Raw genomic sequence first — 22,325 nt, 5'->3', positions numbered from 1 at the left:
GTATTGAGCCATGCCCTTGGGCTTCAAGTGTTTGATGAGTACCATTGCATAATTACATGTTATCATTATCACATATGCTCTAATTTCAGTAAGTCTCTATGATGGGGAGTATCATGTATATTAAATAGCAAAATAGTTTCCACAAATAGATACTAATATAAACTCCTTTTGAGTTAATGATTATTAATTTGTTTAAATGTTCATCAATATTACTTATTTTTTCCCATGATGGTTTTTTATTTTGTATTTCTTAAATTTCTAAAGATTTTGAATTTTTAGAGTTAATAAACATATCTCATGTATAAATTTGAAGTTCAAACTTCTGTCTTTTATATATTTTTGGCTTAAAAGATGTGAAAAGGATTAAAAATGCAGCTAGAGATTGATTTCAAAAAAAAGTAAAAGGTCATTTTTTTTTAAATTGACTTTTTTCTTTGCTCCTCATTTATTATAGTTTTCTTGTATGATTGTAAGGGTAGGTTATTTAAGGTGGATTCTAGGGCTTATATTTGTTAATTACTACAGGAAAAATAAATAAGACATTTCTCTACACTACAGCTGCAGAAAAATGAATAAATTTCTTTAAAATCATATAGTAATAAAATTGTTAAATGACACACTTACTAAACATCCACTCCTCAAAAAATTTTTTCTTTAATATTTTTGGCAGTGAATCATGAATTCTATTATCTGGATTTTTGGTTTTAATATAAAATAAAATGGAATAAAATTTGGCCAATCCTAAAAATATTCATACATAATTTGTTGTTTATTTAATGACATGTTGTGGAGATAGCAACTATTGAACATTTATTTTTAGAAATAGTTACTTTTTTGATTTGATTCTCAGTTTCTAATAAGTCTTTTTAGATTTATTTCCTTACTGAGGCACTCAGGGCCACTGATGTGTTCTTTTAATTTTGTAATCTCCAGGCATTTACCCTTCTAAGAAATCTGTGTTGTGAGCTCTATTTCAGGAGAGTTTCTTAACATGAAAGAAAAAAAAAAGTATTTATGTTGCCCCTGAAATGTATTCTCAATGCACTCTCTTCAAAATGAAGAGAAAATAATATTTCCCCAGACTGACATCCCTGTGTTAGGAGCTAACAATACATTGATGGTCTTTGAAGAAATTTCTTAAGTTCTGTCTCTGGGTAGTTTTCTGTGGGCTGCTGAATTGCCATTTAGTATCCAGATACCCATGTTTTTTCATCTGTACTATGGGAATAATTTTAGAGGGCACAGATGAATAATGCTCTTCATGGAGGCTATGAATACCTGTATGTTCTGTAGTGCACAGCTGACAAAGCCGCTGGAATTCACTGTGCAGATTCTATTTGGTTAACCATTATCTGCCACTCACATAAATTTTCTTTCAAAAGCTTGTAATAACCTTTTCACTTTAAGCATCCATGTCATCCACATTCCCATGTATAAAAGTTTTAATCTTTCTTTTCTGAATTCCAGGTTCCGTTTCTCTTGTGGTTACATGTGGTACAAATAATTATGATTTTTTCTTTCTTTTACACTGTGTTTCTAATAAAAATGTTCTCTGCTCCAAACCTATATTTTCCATGTCCAGCTATGTTTAGAAAATGACATAGATAATTGTATTTGATAATTTATAAAGGAGAGTTGAGAATAATTCTTGCTTGTGTTTTCCTTCCTTAGAAAATGAACCAGAATTGTTCTTGGTCCTGAAAAGGGAGGACCATAACCAATCAGATATATAAAAAAATGGTGATTGATTGTATATTCTCTTCTAAGAACTCTCTGATCAGATCATTGGCCCATTTCTTGATTGGGTTATAATAATAATAATAATAATAATAATAATAATAATAATAATTTGCTTAGATTTTTGAGTTCTTTATGTACCCTAGAGATTAGTGATCTATCTGATATGTGAGGGGTACAATATTCCTCCTAAAATATAGGCTCTGTCTTTACCTCACAGAGTGTTTATTTTGCTGAGAATAAACTTTTTAGTTTGATTCTATCCCATTTATTTATTATTTCTTTTAATTCTTGTGCTATCAGTGTCTTATTAAAGAAATTGGGGCCTAATTCCACATGGTGAAAATTAGAGCCTGTATTATATTACATTGGACACAGAGTATCTGGTTTAATTCTTAGGTTCTTGATACACTTGGAGTTGAATTTTGTGCATGATGAGAGATAATGTTTTGTTGAAGAGGCTATCTTTTCTTCAGTACATGTTTTGACACCTTTGTATAATATATAATAATTATAATTTTGTGGGTTAGTCCCTGTGACCTCTATTCTTTACCATTCATCTGAAGTCTGTTTTTTTTTTTTTTTTTTTTTTTTTTTTTTTTTTTTGCAAATGTAATGCTGTTTTTGTTATCATTGCTCTTTAGTATGGTTTAAGGTCTGGTATAGTGATGCCACCTGCTTCACTCTTTCTGCTAAGTATTACTTTAGCTATTCTTGGTCTCTTAATTTTCCGGATAAATTTCATGGTTGCTTTTGCTGTTTCTATGAGGAATGCCACTAGGATTTTGATCAGAATTGCAGTAAATCTGTATAGTGCTTTGGTAGTATTGTCATTTTGATAGTATTAATTTTGCCTACTCATTATCAAGGTAGATCTTTCCATCTTCTAAGGTCTTTTTTGATTTTTTTGTTTAGGGTTATGTAGTTTTTCTTTTTAAGATCTTTCACCTTTTTTTTAAGTTGTTTCCCAAGTATCTTATTTTTTTGAAGTTATTGTAAATGGGGTAGTTATCTTCATTTATTTCTCAGAAGATTTTTCACTGATATACAGAAATACCTTTGATTTATGGGTGTTGATTTTATATCCTGCTACTTTGCTAAATTTATTTACTAGTTCTAGACATTTTCTGGTGGAGCTTTTTGAGTATTCTAGGTATATAATCAAATCTGGCATTTGCAGGTAAATGGATAGCACTGGAGAAGATAATACTAAGTGATGTTAGCCAATTCCAAAAAAATGCCAAATATAAGGAGGCTGACTCATAATAGGGTAGAGAGGGGGAGCATGAGAGAAGTACATGGATTATCAATAAAGAAGTGGTATGGGAGGAAAAGAAAGGGGGCAGGGGATCAGCACGAATTGTGGAATGTGATAGAGACCATCATCAAAAGAACATGTATGAAGACACAAATTTGTATCACCATACGTTATATACAACCAGATATATAAAGAATTGTGTTTTATACATGAAATAAGAATTGTAATGCTTCTGTTGTCATTTCTTTAAAAAAATCAATAGAAATATGAAAAAAAAGTTTATAAATTATATACATTAAATATGTGCATGTTATATATAGAATATATATATATATATATATATATATATATATATATATGCATATGTTTATATATAGATCTAGGGAAAGGCAAGTCTCTTTCCTGAATTTTAAAAAATCAATTAATTTATTGATTTGCTCTAACTTGCTAATAGAGCAGAATGCATTTCACTTTATAGCACACAAATTGAACACAAATTTTTATTCCTCTTGTTGTACAGAAAGTATAGTTACAAAACCCATGTAACTCTACTTTGTGTACAAGAAGATTTTCATCTCATTCCACCATCTTACCTACCTCTATTCCATCTCCCATCACCTCCCTCCCATTTGTCTTATTCAGAGTTTCTTCATTTCTTCCATGCTACCTCCCATTTCCCTCGTTTTGGATCACCATCCACTTAGCAGAGAAAATATTAGGTCTTTGGTTTAGGAAGATTGGCTTACTTGCCTTAACATGATATTCTCCAACTCCATCCATTACTTCCCAATTCCATAATTTTATTTTCTTTTAATGTTCAGTAATATTCCACTGTGTAAATAGACCATATTTTCTTTATCCATTCATCTATTGAAGAGCATATAGATTGGTTCTATAATTCACCTCTTGTGAATTGTTTTGCTATAAACATTGATGTGGATATGCCTCTGTATTATGCTGTTTTTAGCTCTTGTTGTTCTAAACTGAGGAGTGGGATAGGTGGGTAAATTTTGGTTTCTTTCCAAGTTTTCTAAGGGATCTCCTTATTCTTTTCCAGAGTGGTGTCACCAATTTATAGTCCTACCAATAGTGTAATGGTGGGCCTTTTTCCTCACATCCTCACCAACATATATTTGTAATTGTATTTTTAATAAATGCCATTCTGATTGGAGTAAGATTAAATTTTGGAGTAGTTTTGATTTGCAATTCTTTAATTGCTAGAGATGTTGAACTTTTTTTATTGATTGATTGATTGATTGTTTATCTTCTAAGAAGTGTGTCTCTTCAGTTCCTTAGCCCATTTCATTTAATGATTGGGAATTTTTTTTTTTTTTTTTTGGTATTAAGTTTTTTAAGTTCTTTATATATTCTGGAAATTAGGTTTCTGTTTGATGTGCACGTGGTAAAAATTTGCTTCTATTCTCTGGTATCACTTTTTGCCTCACTGATTGTTTCTTTTGCTGAGAAGAATCTTTTCAGTTTGAATTAATCCCATCTAGTGACTCTTGTTTCTATTTCTTGTGATTTAGTAGTATTCTTAAAGAAGCAAAATTTCAAATCCCCTACCTAGGATTACAGGTGTATGAGATCATGATAGCAACACAATTTATCTTCATTTCAAGCCCACTTTCTTAAGGGGCTCTCATCCTAGGAAGAAAAAGAAAATGTTATAGACAAGCCATTGGGTCTAAGGCCATGTCATAAAATAATGAGTATACCATTAATCAATTTAAATAATAGACTCAAATCTTTGGATCTGGGGAAAAACATATATGTATGTATATATTATACACACACTCACACACACACACACACACACCATACACTTTCTGGTTAAATCTCTGTTTCCTCACTCAGGGCAGTTTATCTCTAGTTTTTTTTTTTTATCTCAGAAAAAAATTTGTTAAAAAAATAAATGTATCTTTTACCTGTAGCATAAAAAGAAGTGATCATGTCCTCCATCTTCCTGAACTCAGGACAAGCATAACTCTCAAATATGGTTCGGTGAACTGAGATTTTCTGGAGTCTTGACATTGTTTTGAGGGTGCTGTTCCAAAAATACATATACTTTATTAGTAATAGTTTAAATACATAGTGGTAATTTTCACATAGTGGAAATTATGGGTTATACTATAAAATTAATTTTTTTTACTATTTTTATAGGAATTCTAAAAAATAATTATCTTTCCACCTCATATAATTTTAATGTTCAATCTGTTTCCATACAAGAGAAGTTAACTGAAATTTTACAAGATTTTCACTGTATTATTTTCATCAATAAATAATATATTTACATATACAATCTACAAATTCAAATGGCCTCATATGCAAGTTTAAATGCAAATGCTTTTCTGGGTTGGCTGGATTTTACTTCTCCAAGGATACCTTGCCTTAATTTTGCTGCATCCTGAGGATCTGGATTTCAATTCCCAGAGCCTCAAATGAAAAATAAATAAATAAATGAATGTACAGGCAAGACCCTACAATTGTGACATCAGTTATTTCTGGATTTGAGGTTATCTCCTGACTCTCAAAAAACTCACTGGGCTCATATTGAGCATATGAAGAAATAAGTTGTGTCTAATCAGGACCCCTTATATAAGCATTGTCCAATCTACACATAATCAGTAAAGAGAAGCAAGTTTTGACCATCTGGTGTAAAGTCTGCCAGATTGGGTATCCATTTCTAGGCTTCCTCATTTATGTTCAGTGAACCTGATTTTTTTCTCCTGTATAGGCAATTTGTGATTTATAGAGAGGACACGTGGTTCCTAAAAATACAGTAAATGATGAGTGTGCAATGAAATCCCGAGACTGGATGGTGAGTCTGGTTGAAACTGGCTGAACTGACTATGGTGAGAACTGGCAATTGTTGGCTAGAATCCCTGGTGTAATCTTTGGTTTCTGCAGTCCTGTGTCTTCTGCTGAGAAAGGTCAGCCATGAATTTCCACTGGCCAGTCAACTGGACCATATATTAACAGTAGACACTGGAAGTCCTATAGTATCCTATAGAATATCTTCAGCCCTTACTTTAAATTCTATGTGAGAACATTTTTGGCAATATTTCTGAATCTTCTCAGATTGTGTTGTGGACTCTGGAATGGGGAGATTATCTCATCACAACTCCATGTATTTTTTTTTTGTCCAGGAGTGGGGTGAGATACACCATAGGTATCTCAGTTTTTCTTTCCTCCTAAATTTATTCTCCTTTGTTTTGGAGATTGTGGTATTGTGGATTGAGCCAGAGGTACTGTACCACTTAGCTACATACCTGGTACTTTTTAATTTTTTTATCTTCAAAGAGTTGCTGAGTGTCCTTTTAAATTTATGCCCCAGTATTGTGAGCTGTATTTATATATAAAATTTTAGCTTCCTGTTCAATGACAACTTCCCCCTTTCCCAGTATTATCAGTTACATTTTTGCATTATTATTAGTTACTTTACCCATATTATATTTCAAATGAGCATGGTATTTTAAATTGTTATACCAAAAACTGTATGAGACTTTAAAGCATTTTTTTTCTCTCTGAGTGCAATGGTATATGCATATTAATTCCAGAGACTCAAGTGGCTAAGTCAGTAAGATTGAAATTTCAAAGTAAACATCAGAAACTTAGGTAGACTGATTAGACAATTAGAAAAACCTGTCTCAAAATTTTAAAACACGGCTGGGTATGTAGCCCAGAATTAACATGCTGCTGTTTCAAATCCCCATTACCATAGAAAAAAATCAAAAGCAAAATTTTTTGTTGTTGTTGTTTATGAGAATTTTTACATGATTGAAAAGTAAAGAAGAATCACTTGATCTTGTAAAAATCATGTGTTTCTATACTTCCTTTGTGTCTCCAAAGGCAGACAACCTCTCAGAGTGTCTTGATGCTCAGATTTCCTTTTGTGGAATGTATATGAGAGCATTCTCATTACATGCTCTGGTATTTTCCTGGAACTGTATTTCAGAACTATGTAATATGAGGATTCCACAGCTGGCACATCTAATGCCTCTCATAAGTCCAGACCAGTACTTGTGGCTTTTATTGTTCAAGAGCAGCATAAATGTAGAGAGCTTAGTTTCTCAAAGAAATAACTGAGAGAAACTCTCAACTTCCATTTTTTAAAATGTCTTCAGTAATTTTATAGTCTATCACAGTGTTTCTTTCTTCCATATTCATATAATTGGAGTACTACTTACTATTCCACTTTTTGAGAGTAGCCATTCTAACAGCGGTGCTAATGCAGAAGATCTTATAGTTGGATGGTGCACTAAAATTCTGATGCAAGCTTTTTAGATTCCAGGGTGCTTTATGCTCACTGGTAAAAAAATTGATGTGCACCTGTTTCAGAAATAAAGAGGGATCTATGATTTTAACCATCTTTCTTCACTAATATTCGAGAGTTTAGCCCATTACAATGTTTGCACACCAATGTAAAAACACTCTTTTTTGATCTAGGGAGATTTGCACCTGCACAGTTACCAGTGCTTTCAATGCTTTGAGGTTTTTCTTAGTCCATTTAATGGAAAAAGTTAATATCAGGACAGATCACTTACAGAAAGAATTGGTTAAGTCTGGTGTTATTAGTAAAATGAACTGGGTTAGAAAACTCAGCAAGTGCTAAACTGCCACTTTGGCTTTCAGTGGTGGTCTGTATTTCCCTGTTAATTTTTTGGTACTGTCTAGATAAAATTTGAACTGTCAGCAACAGCTATTTGCATTTTTAGAGAATGTTGGCAAATCCCTCTAAGGGATTAAGGGGTTACCTTAAGATTTAACACCTCTTCCACTCTGGTCTAATGGAGTAAACCCCATGGATCTTGCATGGCCATAGAAAACCACTTATTCCCCCCCCCCCCCGGAGTAAATACTCATGCATACCTTATTCCTTCCTCTGTGTGTACAGATAAATTAACATTTAAACTACAGGCAATTTAGAGTTAAATAATATATTACAAACCCAAATCAATCTTCCTTTTTTTTTATATTAACACTGGATTTGGGCATTTTGTTCCAGTAATTTTGCATATTGCTCAAATCAGAAAAATCTTCCAGTGCATACTACTAATCTCTTGGTCAATATTTTTTATTTCAGTTTTCCAAATGTGTGTCTCTAATTCCTTTACAGTTTTAGAAGGACTCAAAACAGGAGTATATATTTATTTGGTGTATACATAAATGGAAGAAGGCTTTTATTCTGCTTTTATTTATTTTTATTTTATTTTTTAAAATTATCTCTCTTTATATCTGCTCTTTGGTGGATGCTTGTGTATAATTCCAGTGTCACACACATTCTGCACACAAGTCACTTTTGTAATCTTTGCCTTATTTTCTAACATCTACCTTGAGGTTGGATTGCAGCATTCATTCACATTAAATATTTTATTGATATGTTTTGATTTATATACTTATAATAATTAACAATAAAAAGATATTTGCATACATATGAACTGCCCTATGTAGTTTTCTGTTTTGTGATTTCTTTATCTTAAAATTACTACACTGTTGTAATATTATAACATGCATTAGTGTCAGGTAATGATCACTAGTACATTTGCTCTCATATATGAGAGAGTACTTGTCTAATTTTATATACATTCATCTTTCCAGGAATGTATATAAAGAAGTTTTACTTTAGAAGTTTTTGCTTTGATTCTTTCTTTAACAAAACGTAAAGAATGGTAAAATTATGACCAGTTATTATTAAAGTGTACCTTGGGAAAAATGATCATTTTCATAATAGTTTTATCCTTTGTAAATATGTTGAATATTTGAGTTTTCTATGTTCTTTTTTGTATTTTTATTTTCTCAAATACTTCATATTCCTTTTGTAAACATACATGCATATGAAATGCAACATTCTTGTGACATCAGAATAAAACATACATAATATTTTATAGTATTTGTCAAACTGGATATAATATATCAACAAAAATTCTAGCTCCCAGAATTTACATTTTACAAAATTTAATAATTATTTCTTCCTCTCTAGCCATACCCCTTGGTTTCAACTCTGGAAGAATGTGGCTGTATTCTCATGTACAGTTGCTGTAATTTTAGTCTCTGTTTCCTGTGTGGGTGTATCATATACCTATGATTACAAAACAGTTTCTACAAATGGATAATAAAAGCTTAAATTTTTATTTCAAATTTTATTGCATTTATCCCACATATTCATCAATACTATTTAATTCATCTATATGATGTTATTTTATTTAATGTTACCTAATTTCTAAAGATTTTGAATTTTCATGATTATTGAACACTTAGATTAATCCTTTTTAAAGTGACTCTTCAAGAATTTTTTGTTTTTCTTTTGCATTTTGTTGTGTTTCTTCTTCTTATATGTGTTTGATTATATGTGAGGAAATTAGGGTATTTTTACCTTGTCAGTTTTGCAGCTTTTAATGTAATCATTTGATGAATAGATTTTTTTGTATTGATATTTTGTAATTCATAAGTTTAAGTCTATTATATTGTATAATTTTGAAAACAAAAAAAAAACCTTTTTTTTTCTTTTTTGATATTAGGTATTCAACCAAAGTGTCTTAATGCTGAGAATATTCTCAGCTGTGTTTTAAATTTAATTTTCAGATGGAGTTTGATCAATTTCTTCAGTTGGCCTTATATTTTGAACTTCATGTCTTAGACTCGAGAATAGTATATATTTCACGTGTGCACCACCATATGAACCCTATCTTTTGTATGTAAACTTTTGAGCTTTGTACTTTCTTATATATTTCAGTATTATTTATTAATAACTTATATTCAGCATTTAATGTGTCAAAATATGTTGTTATGTTTTATGAGTGAAGGGATAAAATAGCATTTTATTATCACACTCTTTCCCCAATATCCTAGCATGTTTTAAGGGTTTTGTTGTTGGTGTTTTCTGTAGTTCCACCATTTATTTTATTATGAGGTTTACTCTGATTGATTTTACTTCATAACATCAATCGTGTGGCATCATGGTATTTTGGTCAGCAGTAGACTTTATGTACAACCATGGATCTAGCAAATATCTTAGCCATGTACTAGTCTATACCATCTAGATTCTGTCATTGCACTCAGAGAATTGGAAAATTGCAGAAGATTCTTAGGATAAATTTTCCAGAGTGTATTTTCATAAAGTGAGAAATCATTATATGTACCTATATTTGCAATTATATACTGTATAATTGATACAATTTTTACTTATTGAATTTTCAAATTTGCTAGTGGTTTTTTAATTGTATCTGCTTTTTAAAAAATTTGTACTGAAGATTGAACCCAGGGGTGCTTAACAATAAAGCCACATCCTCAGTCTTTTTTTTTTTATATTTTATTTAGAGACAGAGTATTGCTGAGTTGCTAAGTTCCTCACTAAGTTGCTCAATACAATATATATATATATATATATATATATATATATATATATATGACAATATTATATATAATATTGTCTTAGAATTTATGATCCTTATTTGTTATCCTCCTCAGTCACTGGAACTACACTTGTCCATCACTAGACTGGGCTCATTTGCTTTTTAAAAGCACCAACATTGATACTGGTAACTCTGTGTTATGTTTATCTTTAATAGCTTCTAATTTTTCTCTTTTGCTTGAGATTTCTTTACTTTTAGTTTTTTAATTATACTTTTTATTCGGATGGATGATTTGATAATAATTTCTAGTCATTTTATGGCTTACTACTTTTTTTGTATGTTTTATTTTCACCTTAGGTATAGATGAATTCCAATTTTTCCAGCTGTATGGAAGGCTAAGTGAAAAACAATACTCTGTATGGATATTGTTAAAGAAATGGAACCACAATTTTATGCAGTTTTTGACTGCACTGTATATGCCCAAAGGATATAAAATCAGCATACTACATTGACACAGCCACATTAATGTTTATAGCAGCACAATTCACAATACCTAAGCTATAAACCCAACCATGCAATGATGAATGGGTCCATTCAATGACGACAGGATAAAAAAAAACTGTGCTTATGTACACAATAAACTATGAATCGGCCATAAAGAAGAATGACTTTATGACATTTGCCAGGAAATCGATGAATCTGGAGATATTATGCTAAGTAAAACAAACCATTTCTTTAAAACCAAAAGTTGAAAGTTATTGCTGATATGTGAAATCTAAAGCTCATAAAGTGGGGAAGGGTAAGAAAAGAAGATCAGTAGATTGTACAATGGTAAACCAAAAATAAATAAATAAATAAATAAATAAATAAATTTAAAAATAAATAAATAAATAAATAAGACAAGGATAGAAATATATAAGATATATATCTGTAAGTGAATTCTACCATTGTAGCCACCAACAAGAACAGGATTTTTATTAGGATAAGATATATCTCATGCTTGCATAATACCATAAAAATCTATTTTACTGACAGGTAGAACTAGAAAGAACCAATAAAATTTAAAAAAATTATATTTGTTTCAAGAGCTATAAGTATATTCTATTATAAATATCATGCAATATAAACATCGGTCAAAGTTTGTATATATATATAATTTTGTATGTTAAAAAATGTTAAAATTATAAAAAGGAAAATTCAAACAGTATTGTTGTTTCTATTTTTATATTAATAACATACCTAAAACCCATAAAATGTTTGAAATTAAATAAACTACTAAATATTTTCATTAAGTGGTCTGTCTACCTTGTTACATTTCAAAATTTCTTTTATACCATTGATATTAGAATTACTAGAGATCTCACTACACATTCTGAATAGCCAGCTCTATCAGAGAAATAACAAATAAGATCCTACACATTAGTAAATCTCTGATTAGTGGTTGTACAATTAAAATTTGAGGATTGCCTTTCTTAATTACCATGATTTTCTCATCTGAAAAATATGTATAATTTAGATCAAGATATAAAAAATTACAAAATATATATTTTTTGTGATAATGCCTGAGTTTTTTTTTAAAGAGAGAGTGAGAGAGGAGAGAGAGAGAGATAGAGAATTTTTAATATTTATTTTTTTTTTTTAGTTCTCGGCGGACACAACATCTTCGTTGGCATGTGGTGCTGAGGATCGAACCCGGGCCGCACGCATGCCAGGCCAGCGTGCTACCGCTTGAGCCACATCCCCAGCCCCAATGCCTGAGTTTTATATTGTGTTTCATAAATGTGGAGTATTTATACTTTTTGAACTTAATTCACTTTTTATGCAGAAGTAGATAATAGTATTATTGTGTTCCAAAACACTAACTACATGATAGTCTACTAACTCTAATTTCAACTGTAATTACATTACAGACTGTGCAAATATTCCTGTATTCAATGTGTTATTTATTTACATATTCTTATTTTAGGAAATGTTAACATTTATGGATATAGCCATTGATTTTACTGAAGAGGAGTGGGAATGCCTTCAGCCTGCTCAGAAAAATTTATATAGAGATGTGATGCTAGAGAACTATAGAAACTTTGCCTTCCTGGGTAAGTTTAATTTCCCTTTAAAATTATTAATTACTAATTATTATTTAATTTACTTCTGTTGCAGATTATCTTCTGGGAACTTCTCTATAAAAATGAGTTTCAGATTTGTGTTTCAAAGAAAAAGGGTATTTTTAGTACAGATATTTTACTATATCTCTCTTTCTCTCTCTCTCTGTATATATATATATATATATATATATATATATATATATATACAGATTATATATATATATATATATTTTTTTTCTTTAACCTGACTCTTTATTTGTGTGTTACACATCCTTCACTTTAGATAAGTAGTACCTAGTATAATTTAGTGATGTAAACTAATGTAGACTACACATAGCAGGGGACACAGTTGAGTCATTCAAATGTCAAGGAGAAAATCAAACTGAAAAAAGTTGAAAAAGTAGTTATCCAGCAGAAAAAAATTTTCAGAAGCTTAGGTTTATTTATTTTGATTGCAATCATTTAACACATACTGCCCTATATTTATCACATTTTCAAATCTAGTGTTGTTCTCTGTTTTCTTCTTTAGAGATGGCCCAGTTTATTCAGATTAACCATCAAAATTTACCTTTTGTTGTTAGGGCCAGCATGATCTGTTTCAAATCTTCTTGTGAGAAAACCTTTTAAAAAGCAAACAGAAGAGAGAGACACACACACAGTGAAAAGGAAAAAAGAAAAAAAAAAGAACTGGCCACCCCTCTTAACAGCTGCACATATAATACCCTGAAATTACATAGCTTCTGATACCATGACTACATTCTAACCCAGTGTTTCTTTAACCCCAAGTGCTAGCTAACCAAGATTAGGTACAGTTAATACAAATATAGAGCCCCTTATCCCTAATGAAATTACCACATAAACTAGATAGTACACCTGTAGAGTTGTCTTGTTGTCTTAATTGCTTCAGGGAGAAACTGCTGGGCATTACAATTGTGGGACTCAGGGTGCCAGTTACAATCACCCCCAAACTTTCCTGTCTATTGCAAGGCCAGAATACCTAATACCTCTCCTCTTTTTTTAAGGCCTTTTGAATAAATAATATTACTTATCTCCTTAATGCTGGTGGGGGCAAAAAAATAGGGCAGGCATAGACAAGAGCAAGTTCCAACATCAGTAAACATCCACCTATGAATATTTTTCACCCAGATAAAACTGAGTAAACATGAAGTTAACCAATCCAACAATTCCAAAATCCATCATCTTGTTGAACTTTATTAATGATATCTTTGAGGTAATTTAAGTCTTTTGAAATAAAATTACTATTATAACTTAAATTGAAGAAACACATGGTATTAAACTTCTGATATACTTTATGATGTAACAATAACAGACAATCAATTTCAGCATGATTGTCAAGTATAGCTTGACAATGTTGTTTTTGTTCTTCATTAAGCATATTTACATCCACGGAGGCATGATTCGCACTATTTATGATAGCATAGGTGAGTTTCATAGTAGTTTTATAAGCTGGTAGAGCTAGTCCAGGTAAACCCACCAAGGAGAATGTCAAAGCCTTAAATTCTGCCTTAGAGAGAAGTTTCACTGAATGATCAGAGGTTTTATCAAGAGGAATAGATCTTTTATGAATTAATTGCACAGGATGGTGACCTATTAAATACTACATGGATGGTAAGGACACATTCTGCTAAGACAACACTGAATATCATGAGATATTTTTGCAGGTATATCACAATTTTATGCAAGTGAGTCAAGATATTGTAATGGGTTCTAGAAGTCCAGGATCTGACAGTACTGAATTTCCCAGAGCTGGTGTACAAAAACAGAGCAAAATGGTTATTAAGACCAAAGAATTTATGGAGTTTTGTGTGAGTTTAGCAATCAAAGCAGTAACATAGTTATCTAGATTACATTCTAACCCCATTTTATCCAACACCTGTTGAGCTGAGGCTGTTAATGGTTTTTATCTCCTCAAGTAACCAAAATTCAAGTATCTTGGGGTCCTCTTTTATTGTTTCTCTTCTTTTGAGGAGAATAATTATTCTCTTGTTTGGATGAACTCTTATCTTCCAGGGTTAAATGAAACTTAGAAATCAGCATGTGAAGTCCCTGATGAACATTTATAACTGCTATTTTTCAAGCATGAAGCTAGAGTCTAAACAGGACATGTTGGCATAAGTGTAGCAGTCTATGCTTTTCCCCACATGATCAAAGGCAAAGGATCTTGTCATGCTGGTCAGGTGGAACTTCATATATTACATAATTTTATTGGTAATGTCGGTTTGAGAATAAAATGTCTATTCAATGCAGATGATCAATTTTGGGTATTAACTTTATGTTGTATATTGAGCACCTTAACTGTAAGTAAAACAATATTCAATGCATACTGATATAAGAGAGGGTAGATCTTTGTATGTTTCTGTATTAAAAGGCAAGTATTAGGATACAGTTTACTCACTCAAAAAAAGCTTGTCCAAAAGAATTATGAGAAATTTCATGATTTAATACTATATCTCATTGATTAAAAATTGTGCAAAATGATGAAATGTAAAGGCAGGAGCATTATCCATATTTAATCAAATAGGGCCTCTAGGAGCAGATCATGCTTGGTTTCTTTCCATGCTCTGTGCTGGAACTGACTTGACATTTTTTTTTTTTAGATTCAATTCTGTTAGTAAATTTTTTTCTTTTGTTTTGTGTTTTGCAATAATGCACTAGTAATCATAAATATTTTGAAGTGAATAAATCATTATACTTCTACTTTAAATTTTTTTTACATTTTTTAAATTTTTTTCTTTTAATTAGTGATTTAATTTCTGTATCTTTTTTTATTGTGGCATGCTTGGATTCTTTTCACACTTCATATACATATATATATATATATATATATATATATATATGAAGAGAGAGAGAGAGAAAGAGAGAGAGAGAGAGAGAGAGAGTCTTTGCCTATAGTATCAACCCTACACAAAGCACACTGTGTGTGTGTGTGTGTGTGTGTGTGTGTGTGTGTGTGTATATATATATATATATATATATATATATATATATTTCCCACTTCCCTTTATATATCCTATAGATTTTTAATTTTTACAGTATTTTACAAGTTGCTTGTCTTAAACTTGGTACTGGTTGATAAGCCTCTTCCATATTTGTACAATTTCAAATTTGCACACTAGAAATGCCCCTCTCATTTTTTCTTAAAGAATTGTTCACATAAACATTGTGCTCATTGATGTTAATATTTTTCAATTTCACTCTCTAAACATTTTTTAAATAGTTATTTAGTGTTCTTTGAGTAATTCATAACTGTCAGTATCCTAATGTTAAATTCTTCTTGTTTTATTTTTCTTTTTTGTCACTTGGATTTAGCCCATGCTTCTCTTTGTTTATATTTGCTGTACTATTTTTTATTTGTTCAATAAAGGAGCCACCAGTAGATTATATAGTCCATTTTTGGGAAAAAAAGTGTAAAAAAATTTAAATAAAAGAAATAGGCAAGAACAGTGCTGCATCCTTGTAATATTTGCTAATTAGGAGGCCATGCAAAAGTACGTTATGTTTGAGAGAAGTCACAAAAATTTAGAAACAGCATGACTCAAACAATTTAAAAAAGACTTGTGTTGCAGTCTGTGATATAGAATTTTTAGGGTAATCTCAAGCATTACACATGAAACATTAAAAGTTGGATGACCTAAAGATCCAGAATTGCCAGTTCTAAATATGTATCCATGAACAATTAAATCAGAAAATTGAAGAGATACCTCAGCTTTTGTGTTTAGTGCCAATATTTTTCTCAGTATTAAAGCTAGAGACTCAACTTGTGTGCCCATCAATGTCAAATGTTTAAAAATATGTACTTATATACTATTATTATTTAGTTATATAGTATTTTGTCTCTTACAGTGTTATAAGAAATATATGCAGGACTTTGAATTAAGTGAAAGGTGGCAGGCAGATATTAAGTTGTAGGAGCTTTTGATTCAAAATGTGGAAGTCAGAAATTTAGTGAGCAAAATTTTGCTCAACAGGTAGTGTGTTTTATGTAGGGTTGATACTATAGGGTTTATATATAAAATATTTTTTTTATTTTATTTAGCATAATAGGGTCAGAGTTTTATTTTACCACATAGTGAGTGTATTATGTTCTTCATAAATACTAGTAGAAGGAATACAATACCTTGTAAGAAAAAAAAATTGATAAATTATATGAAATAATAATTTTGTTAATTCATTCTATTTAGTCATTTTACCTTGTATATATAGTATAAAGTACCATGATATATTTATAAATAAACAAAGTTGTATTTGTCAATAAAGGAAATTCTCATATCACACAAATGTAATAATATAAAAATCAACTTATTATACTTGATTGTCATGTGTTGAATTCATCCAAATATTATGGCCATAATCTATATAAGGTTTTTATAGTCTTTTAAAATGTTTTTATTAAAAATTTTATAGATATATATGTGTATATTTCTTAGTAAATTTTTTGTTCATATTTCTTTTTAAGAGTCCATTGCCTCTTTTCCTTGTTGAATATTTATGGTATTATCATTCAAAATCTCCTAGATATTTTCATGTATCTATGTCATTGAAGACAAAACCCATATTTTGGACACTCTTTTAAAAAACCAGAAATGTTTGTATATGTTTTACATTTCTCTTTTTCTACTGACAGTGAAGGTAGATGGTAGATATTTCCTAAATACACACTACTATCTTATGAAGGACAAAGGATATTAATGATACTTTTCTACACTTAATTATGTTACTCTTCTTAATGATGTTCTCTTCTTGGATACTGTGGTCTCTACAAAAATTTGGATAATATTCTCAAGTTAATTTTTTCTGTGCATTTTTATTGAACTAATATTTTTTTGGATTTATGGTGACTTTGGATTTCCTAATCTGCTACACTCCTGATGTACTTATTTTACCTTAATTTCATGTTATGTATTTAAAATATATTTATCCCAGTCTAATAGGTATTTTTTTTTTAATTTTTGGTTTTTTCAGTCATGACTCTTAATCATACCCAAGAATATTCACCAGAAAAGGGCCTAAAAAATAGATTTCATGAAGTGATAATTGCAAAATATAAAAGTTGTGATCTTAACTGTTTACCACAAAAGAAAATATGTAAAACTACAAGTGAGAGTGAACACAAGAAATCATATACAAAATCAGTCCTTGTTCACCACCAGAGAAATTATACTGGAGAGAAGCCCTACAAATGTACAGAATGTGGCAAAGCTTTTGGTCACAAATCACATCTTGTTTGCCACAGCAGAACACACACTGGAGAGAAGCCCTACAAATGTACAGAATGTGGCAAAGCTTTTGGTCACAAATCACATCTTGTTTGCCACAGCAGAACACACACTGGAGAGAAGCCCTACAAATGTACAGCATGTGGCAAAGCTTTGGGTGAAAAATCAAGCCTTACTCGCCACAGCAGAATTCACACTGGAGAGAAGCCCTACAAATGTAAAGATTGTGGCAAAGCTTTTTCTGAAAAATCATACCTTATTTACCACAGAAGAACTCACACTGGAGAGAAGCCCTACAAATGTAAAGAATGTGGCAAAGCTTTTGGTCAAAAATCAGTCCTTATTCGCCATAGGAGAACTCACACTGGAGAGAAGCCCTACAAATGTAAAGATTGTGGCAAAGCCATTGGTCGAAAATCATACCTTATTTGCCACAGGAGAACTCACACTGGAGAGAAGCCCTACAAATGTAAAGATTGTGGCAAACCTTTGGTCGAAAATCAGACCTTATTCTCCACAGGAGAACTCACACTGGAGAGAAGCCCTACAAATGTACAGAATGTGGCAAAGCTTTTGGTCAAAAATCACATCTTATTCGCCACAGCAGAACACACACTGGAGAGAAGTCCTAAAAATGTAAAGATTGTGGCAAAGCTTTTGGTTGAAAATCATACCTTATTTACCACAGCAAAACTCACACTGGAGAGAAGCCCTACACATGTAAAGATTGTGGCAAAGCTTTTGGTGAAAAATCAAGCCTTATTCACCACAGGAGAACACACACTGGAGAGAAGCCCTACAGATGCAAAGATTGTGGCAAGTCTTTTGGTCGAAAATCAGACCTTATTTGCCACAGCAGAACTCACACTAGAGAGAAGCGCTACAAATGTAAAGAATGTGGCAAAGCTTTTGGTCACATATCACATCTTATTTGCCACAGCAGAACACACACTGGAGAGAAGCCCTACAAATGAACAGAATGTGGCAAAGCCTTTGGTCGAAAATCATACCTTATTTGCCACAGCAAAACTCACACAGGAGAGAAGCCCTACACATGTAAAGATTGTGGCAAAGCTTTTGGTCACATATCATATCTTATTTGCCACAGCAGAACACACACTGGAGAGAAGTCCTACAAATGTAAAGATTGTGGCAAAGCTTTTGGTGAAAAATCAAGCCTTAATCACCACAGGAGAACTCACACTGGAGAGAAGCCCTACAAATGTAAAGATTGTGGCAAAGCATTCACTCAAAAATGATACCTTATTTGCCACAACAGAACTCACACTGGAGAGAAGCCTCACAAATGCAAAGTGTGTGACAATGTTTTTACTCAAATATTACACCTTTTTTGCCACAGAACATTTACACTGGAGAGAAGCCTTACAAATATAAGGAATTTGGCAAGACTTTTAGCAATTAAACAGGCCTTATTCACCACAACAGAACTCACACTGGAGAATAGCCCTACAAATGTGAATAATGTGGAAAAGCTTTTAATAATAAATAAAACTTTATTCACCAAAGCAGAAGACATCCTGGTGAATGTGAAATGTGAATAAAGTGATAAGACTTTTAAAGAAAGACTAAACCTTGGGGCTGGGGTTGTGGTTCAATGGTAGAGTGCTAGTCTCGCATGTGTGAAATCCTGGGTTTGATTCTCAGCACCACATAAAAATAAATAAGTGAAATAAAGGTATTGTGTCCAACTACAACTAAAAAATAAACATTAAAAAAGAAAGACTAAACCTTATTTAACAACCAAATTGATACAGAAATTTATACTACAAAGTGAAACAATGCAGCAAAGCTTTTAATAAGAAATCTTTTTTTTCACCACTAGGCTACTTATTCTGGAAAAAAAGACATCTAAATGTACAGAATGCAGAAACATTTTATATTATATCACATATTACTAGACATCAGAGAAAACACACTGTAGGAAGCTCTACAAATGAGACCATTTTACCATTACTCTAAGAAAGGGACAACATTTGATCCTCACCACAATAACCATAGTGAAGAGAAAATTTTGAAATATGAAAATTGACAATTTGACAATGCCTCCAAAATTTATTCATCAATACTCAGCACCTGTGGATACATACTGGTTAGAGAAAAATACAAATGGAAAAAAAAACCTGTAGCCACGTGTTTCTTAAACACTGCTTATTTTTGGAGAATTCATTGTGCCCAGAAACTCTAAAAAGTTAAAAAATATTTCCAAAATGTACTTAAATTTTAAATTCATTGAACATCTCAAAAATCATACTAGTAGAGAACACTGAACAGATTTTGTCCAAAATGTATGCCTTATATAACAATGAAACATTTATAATAAATGTGAGAGTATAGTAATTATCTACATATTACACCTTGATGTATATGAGGATCAGTAAAATACAAAACTCATTTAAGTTTAGAAAACAAGTAGTTGTCTTTAACTTTTGCTTAAATTTATTAAGCATTATCAAGTTATTTTGTAGAAATATCAGTCATAAATATCATACATGCATAGTAATGAAACCACATCTTTGAAAGAATATAATTGATAATTGTTTTTCTAAATCAAAAATTACTATTTTCTCTGTTGAATACTGAGAAAAGAATTATATGAAATCTATTTTTGATGTTTAATACTGAAGTGTAATATTTTAAACTTTATTTTTCTTTGTATTTCAGTTTAAGTTTAGGTATTTGTATACACTGAGCCATATTTCTAAGCCCACTCTCCACTTTTTCAAATTTTGAGACTGTCTTGCTAAGTTGCTTGAAACCACACTAACATGCTGAGGCTGAATATACACTTCTGAAATTTCTCAGCTTCCCAATTTGCTTGGATTACAAGCATGGACCATCATGCCAGGTTTACAGTGCATTTTTTTTACCTATATTTACCTTATGTATGCAATATGTCTTTATAACTGAATATTTGTTTATATGTTAACCCTCATGTATTGCATCCTGTTGTTAAATTACAGACATCATAGTGTTCCACTTGACTAAATGTTCTATGTAACAGTGAAACATACTGTTGAGTGAATAATACTCTAGCATCTGTTAATACTTTTACACATTTTAATTAAACTCAATGTGGAATAAAATTTCCATAAGTCAGATTATTATTTTTTTTCTGTTTGTATTTATGGTGAAATTAAGAGTTTTAAGAAGGATATAGATATAGGAAAATAAGCCCCAGAGTTTTATATCTTGATTTATAAATGTTAAAATTTTTACTTTTTAACATTTTAAAATTTCCTAGTGATTTTAATAGACTGAATTTCCACAAACTTAAAGGTAGCTCTTACAGGAGAGAAGAGCTTTGTTTTTCTTGTGTGCATAATGGCATTCTAGACTTCATCCTCATTGGAGACATTTCATTTTTCTGTGAATGAGGTCAAAGATCAGTATTTTCATGTACATTAGTAAATTCTGACATCCTTGTTATTCTATGGGTAGTGTTATTTCAGGGCAGGAATTAGAGAAATGTATGTGGAGTTAATTAAGGTTGAGTGAGGTCTTATACTTATGACAAAATAATCAATGAGCTATGTTTTATAGTCTCATTTTCTGAGGACCAAATAGTAAGAGATAAACTGAGAAGGTTGTATGTAAAGATTAAGTTTCTTATCATAAGATGTTGGCTTTTCAGGTACAATAGGGTAAAAGCTTCTTATACACAGAATCCATACAAAAATCATATTGAATATCATTCACAATTTTATTAACATTACATATAATTCATGAAGAATTGAGTTTACAGCAACATATGCCTAAGAACAAGGTCTGGGGACATTGTACACTCTCCAATATAGACATATTTATACCAATTTAATTATACATGAAACTACACTAAATGAGAAGAAAAATCAATTGTATCAACACACAATAATAAAGAAATAACAAATTGTAAAGATTTAAGTAAGAGGGGCTGGGGATGTGGCTCAAGCGGTAGCGCGCTCGCCTGGCATGCGTGCAGCCCGGGTTCGATCCTCAGCACCACATACCAACAAAGATGTTGTGTCCGCCGAGAACTAAAATAAATAAATAAATAAATATTAAAAATTCTCTCTCTCTCTCTCTCTCTCTCTCTCTCTCTCTCTCTCTCTCTCCTCTCTCACTCTCTCTTTAAAAAAAAAAAGATTTAAGTAAGAGCCCAATAGTGGATGAAGTGTGATTTCCAAATGCTAGGGGGAAAATGGACATATAATCAGTTAAATGTAATTGAAGAAAGATAAGTTACCCACTTTGAGCTACAATAGCATTTGAAAGAAATAAAAGTGTTACAAAGTAAGCAAAGATTATTCACTTCCATTTGTATGCTTTGTAATATTTTCCAAAAGTTTTCTGCATATTTTATTGCAATCAAATTGGGAAATAATCCAGAAAGTTAAAAAAGACAAGTATTGCTCCTCTAGTTTTAAAAGCAAGAAAAGTAATAGAGACAGATTTATTGAGCTAGAAAAATTTACTATTTAGAGTTAAAAAAAAAAAAAAGAACTGAGATTACCAGAGTCTAAGTATAATGTGTTTCAGCCATCCCTGGCTGCACAGGGCATTTTTGCTTAACAAAGAATTTGATTACGTATGTACACTTAAAGAACATTGCTGTTTTTAGTCAATCTTTTTCATTAAT

The 22,325-nt window shown here is 31.2% G+C and overlaps 1 pseudogene; it reads left to right on the top strand.

The window, feature by feature from the left end:
- The first annotated feature begins 17,437 nt into the window (after positions 1–17,437).
- LOC144252642 (uncharacterized) lies at positions 17,438–19,199 on the top strand (annotated as a pseudogene).
- The last annotated feature ends 3,126 nt before the right edge of the window (positions 19,200–22,325 follow it).

The sequence above is a fragment of the Urocitellus parryii genome, unplaced genomic scaffold (assembly GCF_045843805.1).
Source record: "Urocitellus parryii isolate mUroPar1 unplaced genomic scaffold, mUroPar1.hap1 Scaffold_49, whole genome shotgun sequence".
In the NCBI taxonomy this organism is placed as follows: Eukaryota; Metazoa; Chordata; class Mammalia; order Rodentia; family Sciuridae; genus Urocitellus; species Urocitellus parryii.
The sequence above is the reverse complement of the archived record's forward strand: the minus strand, read 5'-3'. Positions and strand labels throughout refer to the sequence as shown.